Raw genomic sequence first — 15,512 nt, forward strand, 5'->3', positions numbered from 1 at the left:
TTACAATTAAAATATATGGACTTTGGTGAGAAATTTACTAATATGATTAAGGCAATATATTCTAAACAAACTGCAAAAGTAATGGCCAATGGGGACATGACAAAGAATTTTAACATAAAGAAAGGCACAAGACAAGGGTGTTCCCTATCCCCTTTACTATTTATACTAACATTGGAAGTATTAAACAGAAGATCAGACAAGATCCAGAAATAAAAGAAATGGAAATTAAAAAAGAAAAATACAAATTACAGGCATTTGCAGATGACCTAGTATTTATTCTAGAACTGTGATGGCGAACCTATGGCATGGGTGCCAGAGGTGGCACTCAGAGCCCTCTCTGTGGGCACACATCACTGCGCCCTGAGACACTGGCCCAACCCGGCCATGACCAATGCCAACCTCGCTAACATGAGGGCTGGCGGGGTGGGAATGGGATCCGGGAGAAGGGTATGATGGAAAGGGGGACAGGCCCACAGCTGAGGAGTGAGCACGAACTGTGGTGGCAGTTTCCTCCTCCTTCTCCTCACACAACCCCCTGGCCCCACAACTGGCCAGACGTTGTGGGGCCGGGAAGGTGCGCACAAGCGGGGATACTCTCCTCAAGCGAGCGGCTGAGCTCGGCCAAAGTGCAGCAAAGACGCATGGGGTGGGCAGGTTGACAGCTGATGGGTGAATGTTTTTTTTTTTAATTTGATTTATATGCCGCCCTTCTCCGGAGACTCAGGGCGGCTTACAATGCGTTAAGCAATAGCCTTCATTCTTTTGTATATTTTGGCACCTTTTGGCAAGGGTGCTTTGGCTTTTTCTGAGCCTGATCCCCGGGGTGGGCATGCGAGGTTTGGCAGGACCAGCCCCCTTTTCCCGCTACCCTGATCATCTTTACTCCTCCAGCTGAGCAGTGCTGGCAGTGGCATTGAAGTGTGAAGGGCCTGGCTCTGCAGTGCTTCCTGCTCAGTTGAAGGCTTCATTCAGCCTTCAAACAGTAAGGCTGGCCATGGAATCGGAATTGGCCAATGCTGTCCGTGGCCCTGGTGTGCTGCTCGCTTGCATGTGCCAGTGAGAGAGAGGAGATAGATGTTTGCAAGGTAAGTGAGTCCTTGTGGCAGGAAGGGAGGGAGAAGCATGAGGTATCTTAGTGGGTTGGAAAGGCCTTGAGGGCCTGTTCTATCTCTAGGCCCCCCATGGCCTTCCCCACCCTGAGATACCTCGTGTGCACATTGGTATTCTTGAATTGTGAGCTCTTAGAAAAGTATCCCCTCTAGTGTGTTGCAAACAGCTATTTCCAGTGGAGAAAACAGGACAAAGCAAGTGGGGAAAAATAGTTTCCTTAGCTATATTTCCAATCTGGATTAGACTAAGGCAGGGTTCCTACAGGAGAGCCCTTTTAAGGATTATGTATTAATAGAAAAGCAAGTAACTTACCTCTGTTCTTAAATGCTAAAGCTGTAGCACATAAAAAACAGAGGAGCTCTGATCAACCATCGGAGCCATCATTTTGACAGTTTTGCTGTACTGTAATCTGTGGACCCATGAAATGCAAGCATGGGATAAGCTGAGCCTGGTTTGTTCTCAGTCTTTTAAGTGGCCACAAACTACTTGCAAAAGTGGCATTTGATCACAAGGCGAGGAGGCATCGAGAAATGTTTCCCCTTTTGCATTTGAGCATCCAAGAAGGGACAGGAAAGACAAAGAAAAAGAAGGAAAGAGGGAAAGGAAGAAGAAAGAATGAATATGGAAGGAAAAAGAAGGGAAGGAAGGAAGGAGATTATAATGAGAGAGAGTGAGGGTCTGAGGTAAATCCTGCCTTAGCACTTGACCACCAGCAGCTGCTTTTTGCCATCCTCTTGTCCCCTTCCTGCTGACCTCTCCTAGTGATCTCCCATCCTATCACTACGGATGCTTTGGTTACAAAGCCAGGTCTCCTCATAAGGAGAGGGAGTGGGCCTCCCTCTGATCCACATACTTTGTCTTCCTGCACACACCATGAGCAACCTGGCCAAGGAAAGCGAGCACAGCAGCAGTGGGAGCTGGTCATGCCCACCATGGCCACGTCTGCCACAGCCACCACAGCCCCCAAAGTCAACCACAATCCTGATGCAGCCCTAATCGAAATTGAGTTTGACACCCCTGGACTAACAGATGACCTGCATGTGTTGCTCTCAAACTTACAAACTTTGAGCCAAGGTTAGAAAAATTATCAACATGCATACAACAGCAAAAGTCACATTAATCAAAAGCATGCCAAATGCAAACTTTTACCTTTCAATAAAAAGTTGTTTGATTCATTGAAACCTCTGTTATTGTGCTTTCGTTTTTCAGAGAAAAGACATTAATCATGTATGAGTTTTTTTCTAAACTTTTTGTTGTTAGTTGCGAAATCGTGTCCGACCCCATGGACAATGTTCCTCAGATTAAATTGCCGTGTTGGCCTTCAGATTAAGTTGCTGTGTTGACACTTCGCAATAAATAAGTGGGGTTTGGGTTGCAGTTTGGGCACTCAGTCTCTAAAAGGTTTGCCATTACTGTTCTAGAAGAACCGCAAGAAACTGGACCCAAGCTAATAAAAATAATAGAAGAATATGGTGAAGTTGCAGGATTGAAAATGAATAAAGAGAAAACTAAAATATTAGTTAAAAATGTTACAGATAAACAAGAAAAAGATTTAATGGAGAAGATAGATATTCAGATATTTTTTCAATTTGATTATTTTGTACTGTGTACACTGGTGTAAATTGATATGATAGTAACCTGTTGAGAGTCTTTTAAAGTAGTGTTAATAAATCAAATAAACTAATAAATTAACTGATAGCAACCTTTTAAATTACATGCATGAGAAAATACACATAAAGAATATGCATGATTGAGGGTAAGATTCTTGTCCCTTTATATAGCAATTAAAGTCCTGTGTGTCATTTAACATGCCATATTGCTCTCACTACACACACACACACACACACACACACACACACACACACACACACACACGTCTATCTATCTATCTATCTATCTATCTATCTATCTATCTATCTATCTATCTGTTAGGGTGTGTGTAAAAAGTATTTGTTGCTTGTGCAATGAGCAGAGCAGAAACACACAGGGAAGGAGATAAACGTGCAGCTCGTGTGAGAAAAATACTTTATATACAAGATAATAAGCAGTCTCGGTGTAGGTAAAACAGTCCAAGGTCATAAACAGTAATATTAGTCCAGTAAGTATCTTCCCTTATCAAAGCAAACAGACTTTAGTAACTCTCGGTATACAGTACCATATAACAATCCAGTCTAACACCAATCAGCAGAAAGACGCAGGAAGCAACAGGAACAGGAACAATCAGGAAACAAAGAACGCTTCTCTGCGCTGCTTATTTATTCACTGTAGCCTAATTACAGGGTTCAGCAAACCCTGATTACGTGGCTCAGTTGTTTCTTAAAGAAACAGATATATTGCCTGACCAACAAGTTAGGAGTAAGCTACAAGCTGAACCTAACACTATCTATCTATCTATCTATCTATCTATCTATCTATCTATCTATCTATCTATCTATCTATCATCTATCTATCTGTTGTGACCCAGGCCCACGTAGTTAATATTAACTGCAAAACAGTTCCAAAAAACAAACAGATTTTATTAAAACAGCTGAGAATTAACTCATTCTCAGCGTATTCCAAATTAAATGAAAGCAAAGTCTTCAAAACACCATTCTTCAGTTTATCTCTGACCTTGGGATAATTAGGCAAACTGCCAAAGGCTTTTCTTGGCAACAGTTCAGGAACAGAAGACTCTGACAAGAAAGAAATACATCCAAACACGAAGTAAATCTCTCAACGGTTGTTTTCTGGCAAAGAGGCCAAGAGCCATTGCTGGTCTTTTAAGCTTTATGGGAGGGGCCAATCATCTCTTGGCCCTACTCCTGAGTCATCCTCTCTGTTTTAGCTGCTCCTGCCTTCTGGCAGCTCTTCTCATATGTGCACTAGAAACAGGCTCCTCCTGTTTCTCTGCCTCTCTACTGTCAGCCTCTGGAGGCTCCGAAGTCTGCACATCACTCCCCGATGGCCCTGGCCCTATTTCTGCCTCTGATGCAGAGCCCTCATCCGGGCCTTCCCCAGCCTCTAGGACTGGCCCATGTTCTTCCTCAGCTTCATCGCTGTCCGACTCTGCTGCCAGCTCCGCAGGCTGCTGGCGGACCACAACACTATCTATCTATCTGCATTTTTCCACCCATTTTTTTCCCCAACTGCTCTATAGAACCATGGCTGATGAAATTCTGTGACTTGAAGTCCACCCATCTTAAACTTGCCAAGGTTGAAAAATTTTATTTTCATAAACTTATTTATTTATTTATTTGTTTATTTGTTTGTTTGTTTGTTTATTTATTTATTTATTTCAGCAAGCTTGTATTAGATAGCAGATATAAGTGTAAACATGATTATGAATACATGAAATGGATACGAATAAAAGGGAACATTAGGACAGGGATGGTGGGCATGCTGGTGCATTTATGCATGCCCCTCAAAGACCTCTTAGGAATGGGGTGAGGTTGACAGTAGACAGTCTAAGGTTAAAGTTTTTGGGGTTTGGGGAAGAAACCATAGAGTCAGGTAGTGTATTCCAGGTATTAACAACTCTGTTACTGAAGGCATATTTTCTGCAATCAAGTTTGGAGCGGTTTACCATAAGTTTGTATCTATTGTGTGCTTGTGTATTGCTGTGGTTGAAGCTGAAGTAGTCATTGACAGGTAGGACAGATAATTTTATATGCTTAGGTCGGACCGAAGACGGCAAAGTTCTAAATTGTCTAAGCCCAAAATTTCAAGTCTGGTGGCATAAGGTATTATGTTGTGAGCAGTGGAGTGGAGGACTCTTCTCGTGAAATATCTCTGGCTTCGTTCAATTGAATTAATGTCTGATATGTAGTGTGGGTTCCAGACAGATGAACTGTATTCAAGAATTGGTCTAGCAAAAGTTTTGTATGCCCTAGTTTGTAGTTCAATATTACCAGAGAAGAAGCTAGGTTAGGTTAACAACTCTTAATGCCTTTTTGGCAATGCTGTTACAGTGAGTTCTGGCATTTAGATCATTTGAGATGCGTATTCCAAGGTCCTTGACAGAGTGAGGGTCATCTACGAGGTCATATCTGCCCAGCTTGAATTTTGTGTTCTGATTTTTTTTTGCCAATGTGTAAGACAGAGCATTTGTTGGTTGAGATTTGGAGTTGCCAATTGTTTGACCATTCTGACATGTAGTCAAGGTCTTTTTGTAGGGTAGCAGTATTGTCAGTGGTGTTGAATAGTTTTACATCATCAGCAAAGAGAACACAGTTGCTTATAATATGATCGCAAAGGTCATTTATGTAAAGTATAAAGAGTGTGGGTCCTAAAACGCTACCTTGGGGGACATTGCTGTAAACAGGTGCAGTGTTTGATAGGGTGTTCCCTATTTTGACTACTTGTTGCCTGTTTGATAGGAACACAGCTATCCACTTATGCAGGGATCCGGAAATGCCATATGATTTTAGTTTTAGAAGTAGTTTGTTATGTACCACTGAATCAAAGGCTTTACAGAAGTCTATATAAATTGCATTTATTGCTTTACCCTGGTCGAGTTGTGAAGTCCATATGTTTTTGCAGTGTAAGAGTTGCAGATTGCAGGACAATTTTTTTCTGGAGCCAAACTGCTTGTTAGAGAGTAGGTTGTTTGTCTCTAAGTAGAGGGTAATGGATGGTTTATGATTGATTCCATGACTTCGCAGGTGACACAACATAATGAGATTAATCTGTAATTTTCAACTAGGCTGTGGTCACTCTTTTTGAAGATAGGGATGACTGTGGCTAGTGACCATAAGTTAGGCAAAGAGCTGGTTCTGAAAGATATTTCATAGATTATACTAAGGGGTTCTGCTATGGTAATTGAGAGCTTTTTTAAGAAGTAGGCACATAATCCATCAGGGCCAATAGATAGAGATGGTTTTAGGTTGCGTAGTGCCTTTTCAATGGCATCTTCTGTAAAATCGACATGTAGTAGATCATTGTAATTAGTTGTGGTATGATTGGAAAATGTTTGGCATGAGCCGTTGCTGTTTATAAAGACTGAACCGAAGAACATGTTGAAGAGGTTGGCCTTAATGGTTTCATCATTACAGTCTTTCCCATTTGGCCCTTTTAGTGGTGGGATGGATCTTGAGTTTTTAAGTTTGTTGTTTACAAAATTATAGAAGGCATGAGTGGATTTTGTGTGTAGTAGGTTTTCCTCTTGTTTGCTGTGATAACTGATGCATTCTGTCTTTATCTGTTGGCATAAGGTTTTGTAGCAACTTTTGAGGTTAGCTACGTAGCCAGTTTTGTTTTTGCAGCAAGTTTTTTTGGGGGGACTGAAGCTTCCTTATTGTTATGGGTAATTTGTTTTTCCTGGTTTGGGGGGTTATTAGTGGTACATATAGTTTGATGATTCTTTTGACTTCGTGCAAAAAAATGTTATAATGGTCTTTGGCAGTATTGCAGCCAATGAACAGAGTTTGCCATTTCTACTTTTCTTTTCCTTTTTCGTATCTTTTCATTATTAATATTTTGTATCTTAAAATCGTGAAATCTTTGTCCTTTATTTCCTATTATTTTCCATCCCTTTTCCCTCTTTCTTATATTTCCACTGTAAATCCCAGTGTAATCATTTATATTTTTAATATTTTTTCTTCTCCTCTACCCTCTTTTCCTTCTTTTCCTTTTATTTTCCCTTCTTCTTCCTTTCTTTTGTATTTTAAAATTCTGCACTCTCCTATTCTGCCCTATATTTCCCATTGTTTCTCCTTTCCTTTTTTGTGTCCTTTCATTGTTAATCCTAGTATGTTTATTTTGTATTTTAAAATCATAAAATCTTTTATTTTGTCCTTTATTTCTTATTATTTTCCATCTCTTTTCCCTCTTTCTTATCTTTCCACTGTAAATCTCAGTGTAATCTTTTAAGTTTTTTATATTTTTCCTGTTCCATCTTCTTTTCCTTCTTTGTTTCTTTTCTTTTTGTCCATATTTAATATAACATTTGTTTAATTTTCCAGTCAGTCTCTTTGTCTTTGTCTTCTTCATTATCCATCTCTCTTTCTTGTTTCTCATTAGTCATTTCCTTTTCATCTTCAGTGCATTCTAGTTCTGTTTTTGCCTCCTCAGATTTCGATTTTCCATCCAAATTTATAATCATTTCTTTTATTTCCAAACACATCGTCTTTATCAGTTCATTAAGTTCCTGTTCCATTTTATTCTTTCTGGGTTGAATTATTCCAGTTTTAGGTTGCATTAAAATCCCTCTTTTATAATCATCAAAGTCTATCCTCTTGTAGGCAAAACGTATCCTCCTTAGTTCTCACCAGTTATCTTTTTTAAAAGTTTAAGGTTTTATTTTTTTCCCTCATTTCTTCAAAGTTTTTCTCAAGGTAAACAATTCCATGTCATGCTCTTCCTTCTCCTGCAGATGTCTCTCTATAATCCACAGTTCCACTCGACTAATTAACAAATCACCATTTTATTTGTAATCCACATCCGTGTTTACCGAGTCATAAAAGAGAAAAAAAGCCAGTTTTCACATCTTCTTTCACCTTTATATACCACCAATCAGTTTATAATCCAATCCAAATTGAATCCAAGTTCCAGATTTACATTTCCATTTGTCAATCACTTTTAATTCTTTATTTGGGTTTTTCTATGGTGCGCTTGTCATTCTCACTTTCTCTTTCCATCCGCCATCTCTCCCTGCCGCTATTTAGCCTCAATTTCCATGGTGGGGTAATTTTAGTAATAGTTTAGTAGTTAAAAATATTTAGAATTTTCTTTTTATTGTGTGTGGGTTAGCCAATCACTCACCCAACACCAGCACTCTGTCCAAATCTTCCCTCCTGCACATTGTTTGCTTTAGAGGCTCCAGCTTCATCGTGATTCACTCTGATTGGCGCCCCCCGTCACTAGCACTAGTTTCTTGGGTTATCCAAGGGATTTGCCTGGCCCTCTTTAGACACCGAGCTGCCTCTCTTCCTTCACTGTCCCTACAGGACAGCTTTGCTCCAAAGACTCCCTGGTGACGGTTCGTCTGGCTGGATTTTGCCAAGCTCATCGGAGCCTGGCATTTTCCTAGCCAGTAACGCCACGCCGCTTCCGGATCCTCTCCATCTGGGGATCTATTATTGCTTTTGCCTGAGCAAAAAAGAATCAGAGACTATAATTATACAGTTGAAAAGGACAATTAAGGATTCACTTTTGTTGTATGCCAGAAACCCAGCAGAGTAATCATACTGGGCATTTATAGCAGGAAAATGTAAATTGGGCCACCATGCTCAGAACAAATGGAATAGTCCCTAAAATGTATTAATCAGCACTATTGGGAATCAGAAGAGAAAGCTGGAGTGTTATTGTCTTATCAGTTGAAGCAACAAAAACAATTACATTTTATATCTGGAATTCAGGCCAATGATGGGCAGTTAATTACCAAGGATATGAAGGGCTCCATTTGCTGCCTGAATAGCTTGTCCTGCGAGGCCTTTGGAGAGAGGCTATTCAGGCAGTAAACAGAGCCATACAAGGTATCTATTAATTATCTATTTTATTATTTTTATACTGTTATATAAATTGGGGACTTTTGAAATTTCCTCGAAGATACAGAAATGGAAGAGATTCCCTAAGAACAAAAACTCTTAATGGGATGTTGACTTATATTCCTAAAAGACGAATTTATGTTTGGGGCATGGGAATTTTATATAAATGTAAGAAAAAAAAGTGAAAGCAACAGCAGGCCTCTACAAAAAAAAAAAACAAAACAAAAACAAAACCCCAACAACTTCGTTGACAAGGAGGGGAAAATTAACTTAGATGAGGATGAAAAACTAATAAGATGAAAAGAATATGTTGAAAAACTTTTTGAGGACATTAGGGATAATATTGATATGGGAAGCATAACAACTGGACCAAACATCATTATGGAGAGGTTGAACATGCAATAAAAATAGTGAAAACAAAAAAAGCCACAGCTCCTGATGATATTCCAGTAGAAATTTTTAAATTGCTGGAAGACAAAGGGAAGAAACTTTTACTGCAGCTCTTCAATTGAATATATGAAACAGGAAAGATACCAAATGATTGGTTAAAGTCAACTTTTGTGACAATCCCCCCAAAAAATAAACGCAAAGAAGTGTACTGAATACAGAACAATAAGCTTAATGAGTCATGCCCTGAAAATATTCCTGATAATAATTCACACAAGAATATACAAAAAAATTGTATATTTGAGGAGTCTAAGTAACACACAATTTGATTTCAGAAACAATCTTGGTACACGAGATGCCCTATTTAGTATTCAAGTTCTTATACAGCGTTGTAGAGATGTCAATCACAGTGTTTACATGTGCTTCATTTATTTTGAAAAAGCATTTGATATAATAAGACACAGTAAACTATTTCAAATCTTGAAACAAGTGGGACTAGATGACAAAGAGATCCGAAACATAAAGAATCTATATTGGCATCAGGTAGCAAATGTGAGACTAGGCCAAAAATACTTAGATGATGCAGAAATATGAAGAGGGCATACGAATATGGCATACTTTACTTAATTCTCCAGGGAAAGATTGAAGGAAAATGAGGTCCAGGCAGAAGAAGAATATCATGGCTTCAAAATCTAAGGGACTGGTTTGGATAAAATTCAACAGTACTTTTTTGTGTAGCTATTGATAAAAATAGGATTGCCAACATGATAGCCAACGTCCAATGACAGATATGGCACAAGAAGAAGAAGAAGTAAAAACTTATCTTCCCAATGGTAAGGAATTTAAGATATGAGTCTCTTGCCTGTTTTTTAAGTCTTTGTGTACTACAACTGAGAAAGGGTCTAGATTTAATTTAATTTAAGTTTATGGATTGAATAAGCTTTGCACTAATACCAATGGTTATTATATTAATCTCCCCTTCCCTTTTGATTAATTAATTATTTTTGACTATGTTTAAACTTACTTTAATCATTGTAAAATAACAAGATATTTTTCATCATTATTACTTTGTATTCTTTTTTTAAAAAAAGCCTTTTACTGTTGTAGTTTTTACACTACTGTTGTTACAGTATTAAAAGTGAAAAAAAGATACAATGCTAGTAATCATTACAATAATGTATTCTTAAGATACACTGCTATTACTAATATGAAATCAAGAATATGGTAGAATTATCTTGTCTTCTCGGTCAAATTCTTGACAGGTCCTATAAGGGGAATGCTAGCATTGACACCTTACCCTAGGAATTCCCAAACCCTTCAGCAAATTGACTCTATCTTGAAGCTTCAAATTGTTCATCAAGCCTGAAACATTTATTATATGAAAATAAACAAACAAACAAACAAATACTATTTTAACAATAGTACCACTAACAATATTAATAACAGTAACAATAGTTACAATAGCAATAATAGGTAGTCCCACTGGTTCTTGTGGGCCAATACTGACCCCTTTGGAGAAACCTGCCTTATCCCCAATAGCCCAATAGAAACAAGTAGAGGTGAAATTGATGACTTGCAAAGTTCCACACTGCTTGGTCTTTCTTTCAAGCAAGAATCTTGATTTGAAACTGCTTTTGTGAGATCAAGGAATGGAAATGGTATCAGAAGAAGTATCTTGAAGTCTATCTAAGTGGAGCAATTTGAATGAAAGCATTGGCACAGTAGCTTAGTGACAGCCCCACTCTCTCTGAATTGCTCAAACAGAAACAGCAATTTTGTAGACAGATTTGAAGACTGAATAAGCATTGTTTATTCACAATCCAACCTTCTGGCTCTCATTGGCAGCTAGATCCCTTTGAAAGTTGAAAGAGCAAGAGTACTTCTCATTCCCAGTGAGGCTATCATCACCCACAAGAGTGACAAGTGAATCTTTTAAATATTATTATCTAAAACAAAGATACAGTTTCAGAAGCTATAATCACAATAAGTGCACAAAGATAATTACTAAAGTTATACAGTTAATGCTCAGTTTAACATTAATAAAAGCTTGACCATACTAAACAAAATGTGTTCTGTTATTTTTAGGACATGAAAAAGAGGATAAATCTGTGAACCTAGTGCCAAAATTTCTGCTAAAATAATGAGCATTTATGTGATGAGTAATATAGACAGAGGGGCTAACACAAGATTAAGCCTTACTTACAAATGCATACAAAGCCAGAACTGAGAAGACAGCAACAGACAGCAAATCTTGCAGACAGCTCTCCCTGCAAAGAAAGTGAATAAGCTGCTGCAAGAAGATCACACAAACTGACTGCAAACAATGGCATGATAAAGTAGCAACAATGGTGCATTGGAAGATCTACAACAAATCATAAGACACAAAGATCTGCAAATAGAAGTAGAACAACATTGTCAAAAGAAAGCAAAGATAGCACCAGTAGTAATTGATGCTGTGGATGCACCACTTTAACACCATTGGCACTGACAAAATCATCACCAGTCAATTGTAAAGGCAGTTTTATTTGGAACAGCTCAAAACCTGTGACAATAACTTTAACATCATCAAACAACATCTGCCTATTGCAGGTGCTTGGGAAGGACTTGATAGATGGGTAAAAATGCCAAATCCAGCCTAAACATCTGGCTGACTGTGTGATGATCCAGAAAAAAAAAAAGAGGAAAAGGAAAAGGAGGAGAAAAATGACTAAAATTAGTATAAATAAGTATTTGTTTATAATTTTCCCTTTCTATGTATTCCAACCAATTACATATAATTTATAAAAACAAAGTATTTATGAGAATGAAATCTTCAGAATGGTTACTTATCCTTAGATAGTATGTGAACATGTACCTGGTAAATTGTGTTTAACTTAGTAATAGAGCAAGGAGGTATACAATCCTTACTGTTCTTCAGTTATCAAAATTGCAGGAGTTCTACTGGGAAATAAAGACAATCCTGTTGTCAGAATGGATGTTATTTGTGAAAATGGTTAAAAAATTCTCCCTTGGTTTCTACTGTGTCTTGCTTACTCTTATCCCTTGTATTGTTTGTGCTTTCCTGCCTGGGGAATACTTCATTGAGGTGTAATTTTGACCAATTAGTATTTTCATGGAATACCGCTGTTCTGGATATGATAAATTTATTGTCTTTGTCAATAAATCTGTACCCTTTTCTCCCAGATTCATACCCCATGAATCTTAACCTTCTTGAGACTTTGTCTCCCTTGCGCCTCAACTGCTTTGGGATACGCACATCTGCTGTGACCCCAAATATGTGTAGATGTGCTATTTGAGGTTTCCTGTTGTACATAACCTCATAAGGGGTCTTGCTTGTTACGCTAGACCACAGTCTGTTTAGGGTGTAATTAGAGTACGTGAGTGCCTCTGCCCAGAAAGATTGCCCTAGCCCTGCACCTTCTAGCACGCACCTTACCATGGTCTGTAAGACACCGTTTTTTCGTTCCGCCAGCCCGTTCTGGAATGCAGAGAACAGTGAAGACGTAAAATGTAATATCCCATGCTTCTTTAGCCAATTTGAGAAGTCCCTTGATAGGAATTCAGACCCCCTGTCCTTCATTATTTGTTTTATTTTTGTGTTGTGTTGTGTTTCCACCCTTTTGTAAAATTCTTTAAACCTTTGAAATACCTCATTTTTATGGTTGAGTGTATACACAAACCCATAACAACTGAAATCATCTACTATAGTCAAAAAGAATTTCTTTTTGTATTTTATAGATGGCTTCATGGGTCCCACTAAGTCCATGTGTACTAACTGGAAAATTGAGTTGGTGGTGTGAGTGGCTTTCTTTGGTTTGGGTTTTGTCTTGAGTTTAGAACATTTACACACGGAACACTCTAGGTAATTTTTACAGTTCTTTACCTTCAAACCATTTGAACAGTCAGTCATTTTCTGAATGACTGGAAAACTGGCATGACCCAACTTCCTGTGAAGTAAGTGGGCACAGTCATCATGAATAGGCTTGCCAATGGACATTTTCCCCTTGTGTGCTGTATCATGAGTGTATTTGTCTTTGGTGTTGCATTCTGTCTCATCCCCCTCTGTCTCCTCGGAGGTATCTATCTTGTTTTCCTTACTCTCTAGGTGAGTGTTTATGCTTGAATGACAATCCCCTTCAGGTTGGAGGTATGTTAGCCCCCCATTGATAATGATCTTTCCGATGTCTTTATTGTCCTTGGTCATGTATACCTTTCCTCCCTTGAAAGTTGCCTCGATACCCAAGTCCTTGCTAAGTTTGAGTGTGGCTAATATGTTGTGTGGTATCTCAGGTATGAGTAATACCCCCTCTATTTTGCCTATCCCATTTATGTACGTGTCTCCTTTTCCTGTCACTAAAACCTTATCCTGGTTTGCTACCTTGATGTAGTATTTCTCTTCTGTGAATGATGTGAGGATTTTTCTATCATAGGTAGTGTGGTTGGAGCCACACATTCCCTTCCCCTAGCTGTATGTGTTTGGGCTTGTATTCCCCAAGGCCATACAATGACCCTGATTGGCTTTCCCTGGAGCTGTCTCTTTGCCCCCTTCTGTCCCTTGGATTGGGGGAATCCCTGCATCTATACCTGTTGTCCGGTGAATGCCTATCTGAAAAACCTGGTCTCCGGCCTTGCCTGTCTCTGCGGTGAGTGTGGTCCCTATCTCTTGAGTTCCTGGGACAGTCCCTCTTATAATGATTCCTGGAACCACAGGTGAAGCACTCTGGGATGTTGTGGTTCCTGGTTTGGAATTCAACCCTTTTTACTGGTCTACTATCTCTGTGACACATGGAGCGATCTCTCCTCAGGCTATCTTCTGCTATGAGTCTGTTTGTGAGTGTCTCTAGGGTGAGATGTTCTAGATTGAGGCTATCTAGCTGCACTATGAAATTGTCCCAACTTGAGTCTAGGGAATTAATAATTATACTTTTCATGCTTTCCTCAGAGATGGCTTCCCCTCTCTGTATCAGTTCGGCACTGATAGCGTTCAAATTTAAGATATGTTCACCCATAGGAGTCCCAGCCTTGTGCCTAGCTGAGTGGAACTCTCTGGAGATTCTGGTGGTGGTGGCCACACTTTTGCTATAAAATAAGTTGAATATTTTTTGTAATATTTCTGCAACAGTCAAATGGTGGCCAAGGCTAGGGTAGATGCTGGGTGAGATACTTGCTATTAATATGTAATAAGCCCTGTGGTGCAAGCAGTCCACTTCAAAAGTCCAAGGTTTTCTAGGTGGGTCGTTGATTAAGTACAGCATATTCTCCCTTAAGAAAACAATCTGGAGTTGATGATTCCACTCCAGAAGATTTGACCCATCTAATTTCAGTTTGTGGAAATCATTTGGTAAAGTCATTGTGTTATGTGGAAAATTACTCACTGTCTGTTGCTGTCCATGGTTTTGCAGATGAGGGAACTCGCAATATGGTATAGGGATACTGGTTACAACTCTGAACGGACTTATCTCTACGTTTCTCTCTTCTCTTCTTACAGGTGGTGACTGAGCATGCGCGAAGCTCATTTTGCGCCGGAGGTCATCGGGTGAGGAGCTCGTTGCTGTGGCTCCCAGGCCTAGGCCTAGGCCTGCTGGTGGGAGGCTGGACTCACCCCTGGCGTACCTTGACCCTTCGCTGGATATCGGATATCGTTGCTGGGCAGCTGGGTCTCTGGCGAAGAGTGGCAGAAGTTGTGGAAGTGAGGTGGTTGCAGGTCAAGGACCTCCGAAGCTCGGCGGCGCAGTGGCGGCGGCGGTCGTAAGTCGAGGAACTCCGAAGTTTGGCGGCGCGGCGGCGGTGGCTGCGACGATGGGCCCCAGTTCGTGGTCGTTGGTCTCCGGACGAGCAAGGAAGCCTGGTGGAGGTCGTGGGGCAGGTGAGTAACTGGCTTGCCTTCCCTCCCTTGGGTCTCGCCTTGTTGGTGCGTTGGGTGGTGAGTTCGAATCCTGCCGTTGGTTGGTCCTGTAGGCAGCCGGGGTTCGGCGTTCATTTTCGGGGCGTGTTGTTCCTCTGAGGAGTGGCTGTCTGTTGTCTTCTCGGCTTCCGAGTGTTTCGTTGTGGTTTGCGGCTGGTGCGGGAGGCTTGAATGCGGAGCTGAATGCTGCCGCTACAGTCTCAATGGCTTTTTCTACTTCGAGCTCGGTAGGTGAGCTCCCGTTGGTTTGGATTCTTCCCTCTTGGTTGTTTTCGGGTTGTTCCCGTTTTGTTTTGGGGTTCTCGTTGTTTCACACTATTTGGTTTGAATCTCAGCTCCCCATTGGCTGTTGGCCATCCCAAGATGGCCACCAGGAGCATGGCGTGAAAATGGAATCGATCATGTCCGGTGCTTCTGCTTGGGAAAACCTTTCCCTTACCGGACTGGCGGCTTCATTGTTTTGTTCCTGGGTGATCATCGCTGCTCCATGGTTATCTAGGAGGCCTTGGAGTTTCGCAATGAGCTCCCTGTTGCTGATGGGCGCTTCCATCATCTTCAGTATGGTCGCCCTGAATTCATCTCTTTCTGGTGATTCCTCTCTTTCGCGGTTGCTTGCTTCCTCTCGTGGTCTCTCGCTTCTGATGAGT

The sequence above is a fragment of the Pituophis catenifer genome, unplaced genomic scaffold (assembly GCF_029215685.1).
Source record: "Pituophis catenifer annectens isolate HBS135680 unplaced genomic scaffold, rPitCat1.0.hap2 SCAF_4, whole genome shotgun sequence".
Classification (NCBI taxonomy): Eukaryota; Metazoa; Chordata; class Lepidosauria; order Squamata; family Colubridae; genus Pituophis; species Pituophis catenifer.